General features: G+C 37.7%; 1 pseudogene; it reads left to right on the plus strand.

Annotated features, from left to right (window-relative positions):
• The first annotated feature begins 17,654 nt into the window (after positions 1–17,654).
• Positions 17,655–18,109, plus strand: LOC150012289 (small ribosomal subunit protein uS17 pseudogene; annotated as a pseudogene).
• Positions 18,110–19,774: the final 1,665 nt, after the last annotated feature.

The raw sequence follows: 19,774 nt of genomic DNA on the forward strand, positions 1-19,774 counted from the left end.
CCCGTTATAGCATAGGAGGTTTGACAGTCCCACCCAGGAAGCAAAGATAAGCACAAAACTGTCAGGATGGCACAGATCATTATAGAGATCCCAGTGATGCAGCTGACCAGATAGCAAATATCTAATCTAATGAAGCAGCAGATAGGAAATATTTCTGAGGCACAGTTCAGAGCTTTGGTTATAAAAATGCTTACAGACCTAACAGCAGATCTTAAACAAGACAGGGAAGGAATGAAGGCTAGTCCTGCTGAAATAATGAAAACACATATGAAACTAGTGGTGAGGGAAAGAAAACCAGGGATCAAATCAACAAATCGGAACATAGGGAAGGAACAAACAGTCGACCAGTGCAGAAAGAAGAAATGAAAAGTGAGAAAAATGAGGAGAGGCTCAGAAACCTATGGGACAGCTAGAAGCAGGCCAACATCCAAATCATAGGGTTGCCAGAAGGTGAAGAAGAACTAGAAATTAAAAAATTATGTGAAAAAGTAATGAAGCAGAATTTCCCTAACTTGGGGAAGGAAATAGACTTACCAGTCCAGGAAACACAGAGAGTTCCAAATGAAATGGACCCAGGGAGAACCACACCAAGGCACATTATAATCAAGATGTCAAAAATTAAGGATAGAGAGAGAACCTTAAAAGCAGCAAGAGAGAAGAAGAAAACTTCATATGAAGGGGTCCCAATAAGATTATCAGCTGATTTCTCAAAGGAGACTCTGCAGGCAAGAAGAGACTGGCAAGAAATATTCAAAGTAATGAAAAGCAAAAACATACAATCACGATTACTCTATCCTGTGAAGCTGTCATTCAGAATAGAAGGGCAGAGAAAGTGCTTCCAGGACAAAGTAAAACTGAAGGAGTTTATCGAATCCAAACTACTGTTATATGAAATGTTAAAGGGACTTGTTTAGGAGAAATAGGATCAAAACTATGAACTTTAAAATGAAAACTGTATCACAACAACCAACAACAGAAGCTAGGTAACTGAAACAAAGGCAAACTAAGTAGGCAACAAGAGTGGGAAAATAATTACAGGTATGGGGAACATTTTGGGAAGAGGTCAGTGGGGGGGAGGGGAGAAAGGGAGGGATATGGTACAAGAATTAGGAAGCATAATAGGAGGGAGTGAAGTAGACAGGAATATGTTGAGAAGAACTATATGCACAACCAATGGGCATGGACTAAGGTGGGAGGGACAACTGGAGGGAGGGGGAGTCACTAGGTAGAGGGGAACAAAGGGAAAAGAAATTGGGAAAACTATAACAACATAATCAATAAAGCATATTAAAAAAAATCTTTATATCTTCCCCCTATTTCTCTCAAAGCAGGACATAAATTTCCCATGAGAAAGGTACCTTCCCTCTACCAAAAGAAGAGAGCACTATCATCAGAGACAAAGAGTGGATGCCAAGGTGAGCCTGCATAAACAGACCTTACCAAAATAACCATTATCTTCCATTAGTTTCCTCTATATGTTTTTTAGTTGTTTTCCCACAATTTATTGACACAATAAGCCTAAATGCCCTTTCCTTTGTCTAGTCACTTCTCTATGTTAGCACTCTCTGCTAAATTGGTGCATAAGCATTGAGTCTAACCACTTCTTCAGGTTTTTACTTCTTTTCTGTGAACATAAAATTTTAAATCCTAATAAAATTGCATTTTATTCTGTTAACTTGACTTTGATCAGTTTAATTTGCAGGTGTGTTATAGTTAATAAAAGCAGCAATATCCATGGCCTGAGTGAAAGTAATGGTGGTCTGCTTAAGACACAGTAACAGCAAGGAGACCAATGTGGACAGTGCACAGTGAGCAGATGGGGAGAGATAAAACAGATGAAGTTCTATAAGAAGACAGGGACTAGGTCATGGAAGGATTTATGTACCAGGTTAAGGAATTTGGAATGTATTCTCATTGAAATAGAAAGCAACTGAACAACTTTAAGCAAGACATTGATTCCATTTGAATATGTATTTAAAAAATAAAAAATAGTTTCACCCCAGCCCCAGTGTGGCTCAGTTGGTTGGAGTGTCATCCCATATACCAAAAAGTTGCAGGTTAGATTCCTGGTTAGGGCACATGTCTAGGTTACTGGTTCATTCCTAGTCAAGGTGTGTATGGGAGGCAACCAATTGATGTTTCTCTCACATCAATGTTTCTCTCTCTCTGTCTCTCTCTTCTTCCTCTCTCTCTGGAATCAATAGATATATCCTCCAGTGAGAATTAAAACTCTTTCAAAGAAAGAAAAATTTTCAGTCATGAGGAATTGTATTTTTTATCTATTTTGTTGGGTGGGGAAAGGAAGTCTCTCACTAAAACAGATCCACATGTTCACCAAGATAATTTAGAATACATCTTCTACAGTATGTTAGAACTTTCATTTCAATTGAAACTTAATGTTAACAGAACCTGAACTTATTTTCATATTGATTTTTTCTTTTTGTTTAAATCTATGCCTCAACCCTTATTGAGCCTTACTGATTTTAAAATGTAACAAGAAGTATAGTAAATGTGTAAATTATATTGATGACATTTTTATTAGCAAACAGTAAGTATTTATACCATTATAAAACAGTAATTGTTTCATCTCTTTAAAGATCTGGTTCTGAATTCATAACAGATTGAAGCAGTTAGAATAAAGATGTAAATCATAACCTCTTAAAGATTTTACTAGATCTCTGGAGCTCTCCAATTATATTTTATTTATTTATTTATTTATTTTTTGCTTGCTGATTAGCATGCAGTAGGAACACAAAATAAAGAACTGTTCTCAGGTCACTATGTTAGCAGCTAAATGACACCAGAATATTAGCAGCAATTGGACCTCGGTTCAGCAACCTTGATACTTGAGTTATGTCTAGAAAAGAATTCAGTTCCAAAACTCAAATACAAGCAAAATTTATTTAGAAAGTCACAAAGATAAAAGAAGGGAGCCATAGGAAAAATGAGCCAGCTGGGTTGTGTGGGCTCAGGAAACATGTTACAGAGGCAAAAAAAAAAAAAAAAAAAAAAGACCTTGAAACTTAGAAAAAAAGAATGCAAGGACATAAGCACCTGGAGAAGAGGGGGAAAGGCTAGGTGTGCTTCAGAGAGAATGTTTTCAGGGAAGAGAAGGGGGTAGGGAAAGTCATGGGCATGCAAGGGGGTGAGAGAGAGAGGGAGAGAGAGAGCAAGAGCCTGCCTCACTGGGTCCTTTGTCTTGAGGGTTTTACCTGGAGGTCTCAGAGGAGGATCTCAATAGAATATTCATCAGTTATGCAGAGGTGTCTCCTCAAGGTCATGGTCTCTACTGATTAATTGAAACCAGGGAAGGGGTCATTCATCATTGCAGCTGGTCCTGATGTCAGCCAAGGCATCACCCTGCCTGTCCTTCCTGCTCTTCTGGGCCTGGAGCTGAAACACAGATGAAGCCTACATGGTATCTCTTGTTTGACCAAAACTCTATCTCTGTGGTCAACAGACCTGAGGCTTTATTCTTAAAATTATTTGATAAGGACCAAAAACCTCATTTTCCTGAAAGCTTAATGCTTAAGGGAATGGTCATGTAAGGGCTTGTACAGGAGTCCTATGAGACTATTCCCCTGCCCCATTTTTCCTCCCCTAAGGAGGCCTAGCAATGACTAGTGACTTTAAAGGAGAGGAAAGGTCAAGGGAGGGTCTGGAACAGCATGACCAGTGATATGAAAGGTCAAGGCACCTAAACCACCTAACCGGTGATATGCTAGGAAAGGGAAGGTCACACTGGGGGCAAAGTCTCAAAACTTTTGTTGCTAGGCACATAGGGCTTTCCACCTGGGTAATTTCCCCTGCCTGGCTTATCATTCCTACTCTGCTCAAGTCTGTCTAACTGCCTACTACAACTCTACTCACTCCAATCATTTAATATTTCAGAAGCAAACAAGACTTGACTTCAGATTACTTTTTTGCAGTTGTGTTACCTGAGGCAATAGTTAGAGTTCTGCCACAATGTTTGATTTTAATGCAAAAGAGAAATAAATCAGTTTGCCCAAGGTCATTAATTGTCACTACAAGAACTGAGAAAAAACTGGAGCCCTCACATAGTTTTATAAGAACTGAGAAAGAAATCTAGCTTTTAACATAATTTACTGAATCAACAATTTATATCATTTGGTTGTAAAGCTGTAAAACTGTGACAAAACTTCCTGATTGGTAACTGAATTTTTTATTTTTATCTGATGTTTCCCATGCAAATTTTGGCATGCTAGCCAATGTAGTATACTGGAAAGAATGCAAGAGGTTGGGACATATAATCAGAAGACAGGTTATAATCTCAGCTACAACACTTAGTAGCTCTTCCAGTTACTATTGCTATAAAACATATTATTCCATCATTTAGTGACTTAAAATAACAGAATCATCATATTATTATTGCTTCCAGTTCTGGGGGTTGATTGGGCTCTCATTTAGAATATCTCATAGAGTTGATGTCAGACAGTAGTTAAAGATGAAGTTATCTCAAACGTTCTTTTCTGACATGTCTGTTGATTGATGTTAGCTGTTGACTACACTTACAGAAGGCCTCTTCACGAGACTTGAGATTCCTCACAGTGTGGTAGCTGAGTTTCAAGCATCAATAAGAAGGAATATTACTTTTTATTATCTAACTTCAGAAATCACATAGCTTCAATTTCACTATACCCAAGAAACTTCCTAGAATCAGGGGGAGAAAACATAGATCCCTGAAACTCTTAATGAGAAGAATATCAATATCACTGTGTAAGAAGAACATGTGGACCTTGTTACAGTTATCTTAGAATATATAATCTGCTACACTAACTATACTATTTTGATCAAGTTTCTGAATCCCTTATTTTATTTAAAAATAAAGAATTAAATTTAAAAAATTTTATTGCATTTTTTCCATTACTGTTTAGTCCCCTTATATATACTGCCCTCCCCCTATCCCCACAATTACCACACTGTCGTCCATGTCCATGAGTCCTTTTTCTTTTTTGCCTTCAACCCCCTAACACCGCCCTCACTTAGCTGTCATTCTTCTATCTATGAGTCTTGTCTCTGTTTTGCTTGTTAGTTCAGTTTGTTCATTAGATTCCACATATGAGTGAAATCATATGGTACTTGTCTTTCTCTGACTGGCTTATTTCACTTAGCGTAATGTTCTCCAGGTTCATCCATACTGTCCCAAAAGGTAAAATGTTTTTCTTTTTTATAGCTGAGTAGTATTCCATTGTGTAAATGTCCTGTAGTTATTTTATCCACTCATCTACTGATGGACACTTGGGCTACTTCTATATCTTGGTGATTGTAAATAATAGTGCAAATGAATAGAGGAATACTTATATTCTTTTGAATTAGCATTTTGGGTTCCTTCAGATATATTCCCAGAAGTGGGATCACTGGGTCAAAGGCAGATTTATTTATAATTTTTTGAGGTATCTCCATATTGCTTTCCACAGTGGCTACACCAATCTGCATTCCCACCAATAGTGAAAAAGGCTTTCCCTTTCTCCACATCCTCATTAGCACTTATTGTTTGTTGACTTATTGATGACAGTCATTCTGACAGGTGTGAGGTTATATTTCATTGTGGTTTTAATTTGCATATCTCTGATGATTACTGACAGTGAGCATATTTTCCTATCTCTATTGGCCACCTGTATGTTCTTTTTGTATAAGTGTCTATTCAGGTCCTTTGCCCATTATTTCACAGAATTGCTTGTTTTATTGCTGTTGAGTTTTGTAATTTCTTTATAAATTTTGGATATTAACCTTTTATCAGATGTATAAGTGGATATGTTCTCCCATTTTGCCTTTTTATTTGTTGATGGTTTCTTTTGCTGTGAAAAACCTTTTTAGTTTGATGTAGTCCTGTTTATTTTTTCTTTTGGTTCCCTTGTCTGGGAAGATATATCTGATTACATATTGCTATGAGCAATGTCTGAGATTTTGTTGCCTATGTTTTCTTCTAGGACTTTTATCATTTGGGGTCTAACACTTAAGTCTTTAATCCACTTTGAATTTATTGTTGCATGTGGCATAATAAGGTGTTCTATTTTTATTTTTATTCACATATCTGTCCAATTGTTCCAACACCATTATTTAAATAAATATCTTTAGCCCACAGTATGTGCTTGCTTGCTTTGTCAAATGTTAATTAACTGTAAAACTATGAGTTTATTTCTGGGCTCTTTATTTTGTACCATTGGATCTATGAGTCTGTTTTTATGCCAGTACCATACTGCCTTGATTACTATGCCTTATAGTTTAATTTGATATTAGATAGTGTGATTCCCCCAACTTTGTTCTTTCTCAAGATTGATGTTGCTACGTGGGGTCTTTCATGGTTCCCGATAAATTTTTGAAGTATTTGTTCCAGCTTTGCGAAATACGTGTTAGAATCTTGATAGGAATTACATTGAATCTGTAGATTTCTTTGGGTAGTATGGACATTTTAATGATGTTAATTCTTCCTATACATGAACACAATATGTGCTTCCACTTATTTGTATCTTCTTCAGTCTCTTTCTTCAGAGTCTTATAATTTTCCAAGTAAAGGTCTTTTACATCCTTGGTTAGGTTTATTCCTAGATACTTTATTCTTTTTGAAGCAATTTTGAATGGAATTGTTTTCTTAATTTCCATTTCTTTTAGTTCATTATTGGCATATAAAAGTACAACTGCTTTCTGAATATTAAAATAAAACTGCTTTATGACCCAGTGATTCTGCTTCTTGGAATTTATCCAAAGAAACCTGAAACACTAACTTGAAAAAATATAAGTGCCCCTATATTCATCACAGCGTTATTTACAATTGTCAAGATGTGGAAGCTGCCCAAGTGTCCATCAGTAGATGAGTGGATAGAACAACTATGGGACATTTACATAATGGAATACTACTCAGCCATAAAAATAAAATTTTACCTTTTGAAACAATATGGATAGACCTCTAGAATGTTATGCTAAGTGAAATAAGCCAGTCATAGACAGACAAATAGCATATAATTTCACTCATATGTAAATCTAATGAACAAACTGAGCTAACAGGCAAAATAGAGACATATTCATAGATAGAGAGCAGGCTGACAGCTCTGGGGCAGGAGGTTAGAGGATGGAGGGATCAGGCAAAAAGGAAAAATGATTCATGGACATGGAAAGCAATATGATGATTGAAGCATGGGGTACAAAGGGAATAAATGGTAATGGAAAATAGAATTAAAAAAGTAAAAATAAAACTATTAATTGACTTTTAAAAAGTTTCTGGACCTCTCTGTGTTTTCATTCTTCCATCTATAAAGTGGATATATTAACTGTTTGACTTATTTCACATTGGGATTATGAAAGCTAGATATTAAGATATATAAAAAAAGATGTAATACATTTTCAAACACAATATAAATAAAAGTTGTTATTAGGATATAAATAATCTCTATAACTTATGTGACAAGGAAAAAAAGTGGATAGATTCAGATCTAAGTCCAACCATTTGTCTGGAGTTTTTACTTTCTAGCTGGGCAGTAAATTACCTATATGGGATAGATAATGGAATTCATTCAATATTTAAAACAAAAACAAGCCTTACAAAGTTTATTTCAACAATTCTTTAAAATTTTAAAAACAGTCATAAGAATGAAAATATTAATAATAATGAATCAGTAGCTGTATATTTATCAATATGTGGAGAGCTTTAAATTTTAATTTTTCCAATAAAATGCATGGTAACTTTGCATAAAACTTTCTATGATCCAGTTTTCTTTGTCAGTAAAATTAAAATACTCATACTTTGCCATAAATATTGTGTTAAATAATCAATTAGATTACATTTAAAATAATACCAACATGAGTAGTAAATATAGTCTGATGTACAAATAAAATTGGAATATGATTTCTAGTTAGGCCTGGTCAGGCCACATAAAAAGCACGAAATAATGACCAAATTTAGCCCCCAGGATATCCCACTTATTTAAGCTTATCAGAGGTCTTACTTTTATTTGACTTTTCTCTGTGTCTCTGAATTCTGATAATAGTCATATTTAATCATGGCTTTTTCTAAAAATATTTATTTAATGATTCAAATGCAGAAAAATGCAACAGATGTTATTTAACTAAGAAACTCAGAGGATAGGACCATGGATCTGTATGGGTGTACCTGCTTAAGAAAAATAAACTGAAGACTATATATTGAATGTGATATGAAAAAAAGAATGTTCAAAATAAAAATTCAACCAATTATAATTTTAAAAATAATTCTGAACTATAAAGCATTTCTTTTCTTAATTATGTCTAAATTAGTAAACACAATTCATTCTAAAATAAGGAGATTGATTACTACATACTGCATCACATCACCAACTGAAATTTATAAAAGCAATACTAACTTTAAAGTTTTTTTTTTTTTAGATAAATACTGATTTTAATTCAACATAAAGTAAACTCTGGGCATCTTTCACCCTAAAAATTAGGAAAACCCTTGAAACAAGGCACAATTTTTCCCCATTCTTTTTACATGGCTCCGATTACAAAAAGAAAATAATTATGAAAATGGTAAAACTAAAATAGAAGTGAGGTGGTTTTTCTTTTTAAATAGTGTATTAAAATATCCCCACAAGACTTGTCAAAGTTATTCCTTATTCTAGAAAAGGAATATAAGTGGTATAGTAGAGTGTGAAAGCAGCAATTTTCATAGTCATCTCAAAATATCACCCCATACATGGGAGCAAAAGGGGGAAAATGTGACAACTGTAACTGAATAACTAAAAATAAAATTAAAAAAAAAAATCACCCCATACCAACAATGATTAATTTAAGAAATATTTACTGGGCACAATAGTTATATGTGCATGGCATTTTCTTAGATCAAAGAAAACAAGTCAAAAGAATGTAGTTGGTTACTAAAATAGTTCAGGAAAAGTCTAAAAACCTAAATTTGTGGCATGATCTTAGAGGAGAGAAACCAGATAAAAGAAGTGCAATCTACAGTGTTCTATAATCAACAAACTATGAGAAATTATACAGATAAAAGTCCACTGGACCTCAGGTTTATAGCTTCTGCCTAGGCAAATAACAGATAATATAGCCATATACTGAAAGTAAATTAAAAAGGGAACAATTCTTATGAGTGAAGGGAGTTAAAGATAAGTCATTTAGGATAAGGTAAATTTTTAATCTTTCAAGTTGTCCAGGTGGAGACACAAATTTCAAACAAATTCAGATGAAGGGTGCATTCTGCCAGGAGTTGGGGTGTGTGGAAGTTTGTTGAACATGAAATAGGACTGAGAGAACACATTGTGAAATATAAAGGGGGTCATTAGTTGCAAATGAGTCAGTGATAGAACAAAAGCAAAAAAAAAAAAAAAATTCTTAAGTTCAGAACATGGGCAGGACTGGTATCTTGAAAGGCTTGTCAAGGTTCATGAAAAAAAAATTATTAAGTATATTTTATTGATTATGTTGTTACAGTAGTTCCAATTTTTTTCTGCTTTGCTCCCCTCTGCCCAGTACCCCTCTTCCCTCCAGCAGTTCCATCCTCCATAGTTCATGACCATGGGTTGTGCCTATAAGTTCTTTGGTTTCATCTTTTCCTATATTATTCTTAACTTCCCCCTGTCTATTTTGTACCAACCAATTTTGCTTCTTAATCCCTACACCATATTCCCATTTCTCCCCCTCCACCCTCCTAGCTAATAACTTTCCAAATGATCCCCATACTTATGATTTTGTTTCTATTCTGGTTTGCTTAGTTGGATTTTGTTTTTATTTTTTAGATTCAGTTGTTGATAGTTGTGAGTTTGTTGTCATTTTATTGTTCATAGTTTTGATCTTTTTCTTAAGTAAATCCCTTTGACATTTCATATAATAATGGCTTTGTGATGATGAACTTCTTTACCTTTACCTTGTCTGGGAAGCACTTCATCTGCCCTTCCATTCCAAATGATAGCTTTGCTGGATAGAGTAATCCTGTTTGCAGGTTGCCTTTCATCACATTGAATACTGTTTGCCAGTCCCTTCCTACCTGCAAAGTGTCCTCTGAGAAATCAGCTGATAGTCCTATAGGCACTCCCCGGTAGGCAACTCTCTGCCTCTCTCTTGCTGCCCCCAGGATTCTTGTCTTTATCTTTCACTTTTGGCATCTCAATCATGATGTATTCTGGTGTGGTCCCCCCTGGGTCCAGCTTGCCCGGGACCCTCCATGCTTCTCGGACCTGTATGTTCATCTCCTTCACAAAATTTGGGAAATTTTCCTTATTTTTTCAATTCTTGCTTCCTCATTCTGTACTGGTTGACTGTTTTCTTCTTCCTCATATTCCAAATCATTGATTTGAACCCTGGTTTTCTTTCCTTCACCATTGGTTTTGTGTGGATTTTCCTTTGTTTCATTTGCTTCACTTCTTCTCTTACGCATTTGCCATACTCAAGCATATCTGTCAAGCCTGTGAGCATCTTTATCACCAGTGTTTTGAATCTGCATCTGTTAAGTTGTCTATCTCCTCATCTGTGAGGTTGGCTATCTTCTCGTCACTTAGTTCTCCCAGTGGAACCTTGATCTGTTTCCCCTTTTGGGCCATACTTCTCTGTCTCCTCATTCTGACAGGATCCTGTGTTTGTTTGCCTCTGCATCCCAGGTAGAGCTGTTGCTTCTGTTATGTTGTAAGGGGTGGAGCCTTAGGGATTTGTCAGTACAGAACCAACATGTTTCACCACGTTGTGGCGCTATATATGGGGGAGGGGTCCGAGAGGGAACAATGCCACCTGCCCAGCGCTCACCCCTTTTTCAGGCACCTCTCCCACTTCTGCACCAGACTGGCACCCCTCTAGCTGCTGCCCTGGCCATCATTCCCAGAGTGGATGGGTCTGCAAATGTTCTAGGACCATGAGGGCCCTTTAAACAAGTAGACTCTGCTGAGACTGGCAGTTTCTGCCTCCACCCCAACCCCCACTGGTCTGCACAGTCAGAAGCGATGAGGTTTGATTTTTCCCGGTGCTAGGACCATGAGCTTCGAGGTCCAGTGAGGAGCTGGGAACACTTCCCAGGTTTCCCTCCTGACTTTTTAAAATGTGTGACAGAACTTTCTGCTGGCCTGCTTCTGCCATCGCCACTGCCGCCACCACACCGCATCCTCTCTGCCCTGGTTCTGCCCCTCCTACCTGACTTGATGAGTAGTTCTTCTTTATATCTTTGTTTGGTGGACTTCCATGCAGTTTAATTTTTTTGAACTTCTGGTTGTTTCTAGTTTTGAGGTAGTTGTATTCCTTCTTCTTTGTGGAGAGAGATGCAGCATGTCTGTCTACGCCTCCATCTTGGCCAGAAGTTTGAAAATAAGGCACAGACTCCAGAGATTGGAGTGCATTGACACATACTTGAAGTTCATTCCTTGGTGTGACTAACAGAGCCAGGAAGTTATACCCTTTTACTGCCAGAACTATCCTTAATAAAGTTAAACTTTGGTTTAGCCCAGCTTAAAGAATAAATATGATTTGGAAGTAGATTATGTGTTTGATTCCTGGAATCAACAGCAGGTAGTGGACCAATTTTGGATAAATAAGGCAAAACATGGTGGGTTTTTGTTTTGTTTTGTCTTTCATTTAAGACAGGGAATACTTTATTCAAACCTATCAGAGAAAAGGACAGGTTGGGTCTCTAACAAAGCATCCTGTTTAAAAGCATAGGCCAGTAATTATATATGAGAGTATATACTACTACATACAAATTAACTAATCAGACCTCGACTTTTTAATGTTTAAATCAGAATAAGCTTTCCTGTAAAAGAGCTGTGTTGTAGCATTTTAACTTTAGTACTCTTCTCCTTCTTCCTCACCCTTTCCTCCAACAGAATCTCTACCTACCTCCCCATAACCCTTCTCAAGGGCAGCTATGTCCCAATGGGCCTCTGAAAACTCTCCTTCTTCCATGCCCTCACCCACGTACCAGTGGACAAAGGCATGCTTGGCATACATCAGGTCAAACTTGTAGTCCAGGTATTCCCAGGCCTCAGCAACAACTGTAGTGTTGCTCAGCATGCACACAGCTTGCTGTACTTGGCCGGATATCCATCAGGTATCACACTGGGAGGCTGGTAATTAATGCATTTTGAAGCCAGTTGAGCACCAGACCACAAACTGGATGTACACTTGGTCTTGATTATGGCAATAACAGCAATGACATTTATGGGAACCATATCACCACAGTACAACAGATAGCAATCTACGTATTTACCATGGCAAGGGTCACATTTCACCATCTAGTTGGCTGGCTCAAAGCATGCATTGGTGATTTCTGCTACTGAAAGCTGTTCAAGGTAGATTTCTCAGGAGAGGTGATAAGACATATGTGGCCAGAGGAAAGTGGATGCAGAGATAGGATACAAGGTTGGTCTGGAATTTGGTCACATCAACATTCAGGGCTCCATCAAATCTAAAGGAAGCAGTGATGGAAGACATAATTTGATGTATCAACCCATTCAGGTAAATATAGGTTAGGCACTTAAAATAGAGGTTTCCATGACTTGTCAACCATGAAGGCACAATCAGAGTGCTCCAGGGTGGTGTGGGTAGTGAGAATGGAGTTGTAGGGTTCAACTACAGCTGTGGAAACTTGAGAGGCTGGGTACATGGGAAACTCCAGATTGCACTTTTTGCCAAAATAGACAGAGACGTTTCATCAGAACCAGTCCCCCAACCAAAGCTTTGGAAAACCAGGAAGCCCTAAAGGTCTGTGTACTGGTCAGAGAGTTTCTGAATTTTGTCAAATACAAGGTCATTGATCTCCTTGCCAATGGTGTAGTGTCCATGGACATAGATATTGGCAATATCTTCCTGCCTGTGATGAGCAGTTCAGGGTGAAAGAGCTGGTAGTAGGTACCAGTGCAAACTTCATCAATGAGCCTTGGTTCCAGGTCTACAAACACCACCCTAAGCACCTGCCTGCCAGTGCCTCTCTAACTGAAGGAGTTATTGAAGGAGTCATCTCCCCACCCCCCAAATGATTTTTTCACTTGGCATCTGGCTAGATGCAATGTTCCTGGCAGTAGAGTTCCTAGCCAGCATAGTCAATCTGGATACCCACATGGCCAAAATGGATGGAGATGCATTCACACATGGTTGCTGCTTTGCAGCTGTCAAGTGATGGCAGAGTGGAAAAGGAGAGGTTGTTGCTTCTTATAGCATGACTCTTAGGCAGTTGATGTAAGAGAACCTGTGAAAACATGGCATTTTTTGACTTATTGGGATTTAAGGGCAGTTGGCAATAGAGCATCTGAGCCACAAAAAAAAAAAAAAAAACACTAGTGATGAATCAGCATGAAATTAATTTTCCATGTTTAAAGATATAGTAGAAGTTGGTGTACATTATAATGAGTGGGGTGGTCATTCAATATAAAGTACTTGCTTTACTTTTGTTAAGTTTGTTAAGCAATAATAGTTGCACTCATTTCAGATGTTTTAACATGATTCATTTTTTTCCCCTAAAGTTAAAAGAAAACTTTTCCTAAATTTTTTAAAAATATAGAATTATCTCTGGAAGATTAACAAAAATTGAGCTCTATATAAAATTTTTTTTTTCAGATTTAATGTGTTTTATTGATTAAAATATTACATTTGTGCTACTTTCCCTTCCCTCTGCTCCCCTCCACCCAGTGGCCCCCTCCCTCCAGTTGTCCCCCCCTTTTAGATTATGTCCATTAGTTGTGCATACAGTTCCTCCCAACCTCTCTCCGTCTATTCCATTCCCTCCTACCATGATCCCCAATTCCTATATCATCTCCCTCCCTCTCCCCACTCCCCCTCCCTGTTGACCTCCCCCCACTATGCTTCCCTTACCCACAGTTCCTTTCCACTCTCGTTGCCTGTTTCGTTTGCCTTTGTTTCATCTCCCTAGCTTCTGTTTTGTAAACCAGTCCCTTTAACTTCTCATATAACAGTGGTTTGGATCTAATGAACTCTTTCAGTTTTATTTTGTCCTGGAAACACTTTCTCTGTCCTTCTATTCTGAATGACAATTTCGCTGGATAGAGTATTCGTGGTTGTAGGTTTTGGATTTTCATTACTTTGAATATTTCTTGCCAGTCCCTTCTTGCTTGTAGGGTTTCCCTTGAGAAGTCAGCTGATAGTCTAATTGGGACCCCTTTGTACATAATTCTTTTCTTCTCTCTTGCTGCTTTTAAGATTCTCTCTTTATCTTTAATTTTTGACATTTTGATTATAATGTGTCTTGGAGTGGTTCTCCCTGGGTCCAGTCTCTTGGGAACTCTCCTTGCTTCCTGGACCTGCAGGTCTATTCCCTTCCCCAAGTCTGGGAAGTTCTCCTTTATTATATTTTCACTCAATTTTTCAAGTTCTAGTTCATCTTCCTCATTCTCTGGCAAACCAATGATTCTTATGTTGGGCCTTTTATAGCTGTCCCAGAGGTTTCTGATCCTCTCATTGTTGCTTCCTATTTCCTCTCGCTGCATTGGTTGACTGCTTGTTCCTTCTTCATATTCCAGTTTGTTGAAATGAACTCTGGATTCCTCACCATCTGTCTCGTACGTGGTTTTGTTCCTTTCGTTATGAAAGTTTTTCGCTTCTTTCATATCTTTTTCCTGCTCTTTTGTGAATTCTGTAAGCCACCTGATAACAATGGCCCAGAACTGAGCCTCTGACAGGTTTCTTATCTGTTCATCTGTCAGGTTCTCTATCTGCTGCCTGGTGAGCTGCACCACTGGGATCTCTATATTTGTCTGCCACATTTTGACAGATGCGTTTTGTTTTCCTGGGCTGGCTGTCGGGGGCGGTGCCTGTGTAAGCGTCACAAATCAGCGACCTGCCGGCACCTGCCTGTCCGCGACCTATTTCGCAGCCCTGTGGTGCTTTCTGTGGGGGCGGGGGTCCAAGATGGATTCACACAGTTATTCAGCTAGGAGACCGGGATCCGTCCTCCCGCCCCCCTGGGCCTCACTGTTCAAGGCGATGCTGCAGCTGCTCCCCAGCGCTGGAGTTGCGCACGCCAGGGGCTTGATTGGAGTCGCGCACGCCAGGGGCTTGATTGCCTCCGGGCTTTTTCGCCGCCCGCCCCGCCACTCCGCAAACAGCTTTGCCTTCTTTAACTCTTACCTGCCCAAATGGCACCGCTGGTTTATAACTTCATATGTTGGGCTTCCGTGTAGCTTTATTTTCTGGAATTTCTAGTTATCCTTTGTTTTGAAGTAGTTGTATTCCTATCTGGTTGTAGAGGGAGACCTAGCGTGTCCGTCTAAGCCTCCATCTTGGCCGGAAGTCTCTATATAAAATTTTGTCTGCTTTCATTCACTAGAGCCATTATACTCTTCTAATTCACAGTTTTTTTCCATTGTTGATAAACAATCAACACCTTGAGTTTGAGAACTGTATGTGATCTGTAAGATTCTCAAGCATTACATCTTAGGATAATAAAATATTTATTGGCTCCCAGAATTGCATGTAACTTGTTTGAAGTTCCTAACTGGAAAATGGTCAGAATGTTTTGGTGTCTCAATCATTACAGCAGCTCAAGTCAATAGACATCTGTTTTGTTCTGTTTTTCTTTAAACAACTAGCCATCATTTTCATTCAGGTGAAAATGTTAAAAGCTGAGCAAAATACAAAGTATATGCACTGGAAAAGTATCATATTTTTTGACACTACAGTGCAATATTTTATAAGGTGCTTTATAGTGTAATCCATTCCAAAATGGGTTACACTCTCATGAGCTTTGGGGAATATTCTGATGTCATTCTATAAAGGAAGAATTTACTTGCATAGTAGCTAATTTATTTTTACAAGGGTAAATAACTATTCTAAGACATCAAATAAAACTAAAAGGCAACAAGGTTGTGTTCAGAACCAAGGTTCTAAACACAAGCAGACTGGTTTCAAATTCAGTTTCTACTACTTACTAGGATGTGACTTTGGTCAGCCTATGAAACTCCAAAGCCTGAGGGTTTTCTTCATATTTAAAAATGGTAAAAATAATAATACTTATCACACCTTACTTGTGTGGAGGCTTTATTAAATAATGCTTATAAAGTACATATTACTTTTTAATAAATAATTTCAGCTTTTCTTGGAACATGAATACAATAGGGCAGGGTGAGGCATAGGGGCACAATTAAATTATGGAGAGCACTTTAAATACCATGCAAAATTATTTCTTTTTTCCTAAACAATATTGTCTAATTTACAACACTACACTATTGGCTGACTCATGACCAGAGAATTTTGTTATTAATTATAAAGACCTATTCAAATTGCCCCTGTAAAGAACACTCTTTTCTATATGTTTCATTTTTTACACATTTTCCCCAGAGAGGAGGAAAACTTTCCCCTTCTTCTCTTAGTTTCTTTTGGCTAGTCTAATAATTACTTTTATATAACAGATTAACAGAAGAAAATCAAATTTAATTTTGTACTTACAGGAACTCATAGAAATATAAAACCTAATGACCAAAGACCAAAGTAGGCAGCCTTTATATCTTTTAGAACACCCCCCCCAAAAAAAAGTTGTGAAGAATTAGCTAAAAATGGAGTGTGGGCTTTAGGTAGCTCATTAGTGAAGAAGTAAAAAGGTTTGCTTATACAGCCTTCCCGGCCCTAGATTTTCTATCTCTGCTGATAAGGATATTTTCTATTCTCCTGGTGTAGGGAAAGTACCTTCACATGGAGATTGATTTTCTGTTTTCATGGGGACAAAGGAGGGTCAGAGTGTCCTTCCTGCACCTGCTGTTTCTTAAGTAACTTTAATTCATTATAACTTATATGCCAAAGTACATTTTGTGGTGACATATATTCAGCTCCTTCACCCCTAGTTTTACAGATAGTAAGCATTATAATTTCTTAGTGTATAACTAATGGAATTTCAGGAAGAAAAATAAGTTTGGCACCAGAATATTAAGATGATATCTCCCATCAAAGAATGAGTATTACTTTGACAACAGTTTTGCTGTTGGCCGATCATTTATTCCCAGTGACACTAGAAGTGCAGTGCCACCAACATCACCAGTTAAGTGAAAGGATTAGGAGAGCACATGTTCAACAAATAGATTTACTCTAAAAAGGTACTACAATGGAGTTCTCATTTGATTTTACAACTTTCTCCATAAATTGTAGCTTTATTGATTCAAAAATCTGAATTAATTTAAAAAATAATTAAAGGCAATTTTTCCCACTTACAAATTAGCAGTTAAAGAAAATTCTGTTTGAACCATGAAAATATCTAAAGTTTATATAGATGCAAGGTATTGGTAAGGCTTTAATACAAATGTGTCAATGTTAAATGTGAGGATATGGAGCCAGACAGGAAGGAGTCTGATCAGTCAGCAAATGTTAGAAGTAAAAGGAAAGTCATATTAAAATAGTGACTATCTGTTCATTGTCCAGCTTTTTTGATTTCTAAAACTAGCTATAGAGAATATAAGAGGAAAACCCCACAGAGAATGAGGTGTGAAGTTTGTGCCATGACAAATGAAGAAAAGAACAGAGTGTTGCAGACTGAATTGTGCTGTGCTCATGCCCAAATCCATATCTTTAAATCCTAATCCTCAGTACCTCAGAACATAACTATATTTGGAGACAAGGTTTTCCAAGAGGTAACTAAATAAAATAAAGTCTTGAGGGTGGGTCCTAATTCAGTATGACCAGTGCCTTTATAAGAAGAATAAATTGCTTTTTTTTAGGCTGCCATACAGATGGTAGACATTCAGACAGAGCATGCCTATCAAAAGCAGCCCATCATCTTTCAAAATAAGAAGAGGGTCCTGCTTGGAGAGACTGGCAAAGAGAAGCTGCTGTGATAATATAAGACCATGGGTCTGGGTTTCAAGATATGCAAGGAGACCATTGAGAACCCATACATTGACAAGAAATGTCTCTTTACTAGTAATGTCTCCATTTGTGATGCATCTTGTCTGATGTGGTAACCAAAGTGAAGATGCAGAGGACCATCATCATACACCAAGACTACCTCCATTATATCCAAAAGTACAACCACTTCCAGAAGCACCACAAGAATATATCAGTGCACCTGTATCCTGCTTCAGAGATGCCCAGGTCTGTGACATTGCCCCTGAGCAAGACCATGAACTTTAACATGCTCAATGTCACCAAGGCTGCCAGCACCAAAAGACAATTCCAGAAGTTCTGAGACTACATACCTGCCCACTCTCCCAAACAAAATAAAGTTATTTTCTTAGTCAAGGAAAATAAGGAGAGATTATGTATAGACATGCATATCTACAGATGAAAGACCATGTAAAAACAGAGAAAGGAGATGTCCGTCTGTGAACTAAGAAGAGATAATTAGGAAAAAATCATCCCTACAGATACAGGACACCTTAATCTCAGACTTCTAGCTTCCATATCTGTGAGAAAATAAATGTTTAAGGTACCCAGTTTATGAGACATTGTTATGGCAACACTATCAAACTAATATGGAGAGAAAGAAAAAGGCAAAGGGTGGTGGAAAGTAGATGTCCTACTTCCTCCAAGGTCATTCTGTGCTATCATCACCTCCTTCCTACCAAGATCCTCATCTAGTTTCTAAGATCCTATATCTGTGTGAGACACAAGGCATGAGTGGGCACATTGTCATGATGAAGCTGTCAATCACCAGTTGCCCATAGCTGCGGCCTTCTGAATCATCTGAATAATTTCCATGGAGGAATGTTCAAGCCTAATGTAAAATTTGATGCATATTTGTTGCTTTACTCATTTATTCAGTCATTTTGAATGTGATGGCCACACAGTACACATGCTCACTCAATGGTGTCTACCACCCCCATTGACTGGTACAGTGAAGTCATCATTGTTCACACATTCACATTCCTGTCCACTCTCCGTGGCAGCCAGGTTACATCAATGTCATGCAAGCTGTTCTCATTATATTAACAACAGTTGTACTTTTTTTCAGACAGACTTCATATCTTTCAGAATCAAGGAGGCAGAGAAAATAGATTATGAATTGGGAGAAAAGATTCTTAGTTCCATAGGCAATGGGAATCTAAGCACTGTTGGACCAGAGGGAGGCAGCTCCACCTTTGTAGATACAGTTGTCTAATATATCGATAGAGGTACAATATCTGTTACAAAAGATGGAAAAACAGATACCAAAGGTTGAACAGAAAGACAATCTATTGGCTTACATTACTGAAAAGTTAAGGAGTTACTTGATCAGTATTGAAAAATGTCCCAGGATTCAGTTTCTGATTCTGTCTTTTAATTCTACTGAAGTAATATCAGTGCTATTCTTCAGCAAGCTCCCTCCTCTTGGTTTTAAGACAGCTTAAGCAGGTCCAAACTATACATGCTCTGAGCTTCATATTTTTAAGTAAATAGTAATATTCTGTTATTCAGGACAAGCCTTCCCACCCCCATAAGATTTCTTTCATTTCATTAGCCCTAAACATGTCACCTGTTTATCTACAAACCAATTACGGTAGCCAAATAAGTGTGCTATGCTGATTGACCAGACCAAAGTATTATGTCTATTTTGGGGTCTTGAAAGTAAAGTCAGCTTAAACTCAACCATATAGAATGAATGAAATTGAAAGGAGTGGCAGTTTTCAAAAATAAGCTTGGTTTCTGAAAGCAGAATAAGTAGGTCCTGGGTGCAAAGTTTTCATATCCCACATCTAGCATGAGAGCACAGAACTACTGGACATCAAGGGAACACTGCAGACTTAGGGAGAAAATCAGCAGTAAATAGTAGACAAAGATTACAAGTTACTATCTCATTTTTGGGGTGGTAGTTTCTAGATTCTTGATTTCTGTATGAGACTGGAAGAGGACAGAAACCCGCATAGGAGAACTG

Source organism: Furipterus horrens, unplaced genomic scaffold, assembly GCF_987537825.1.
Source record: "Furipterus horrens unplaced genomic scaffold, mFurHor1.1.pri manual_scaffold_4, whole genome shotgun sequence".
Lineage (NCBI taxonomy): Eukaryota > Metazoa > Chordata > Mammalia > Chiroptera > Furipteridae > Furipterus > Furipterus horrens.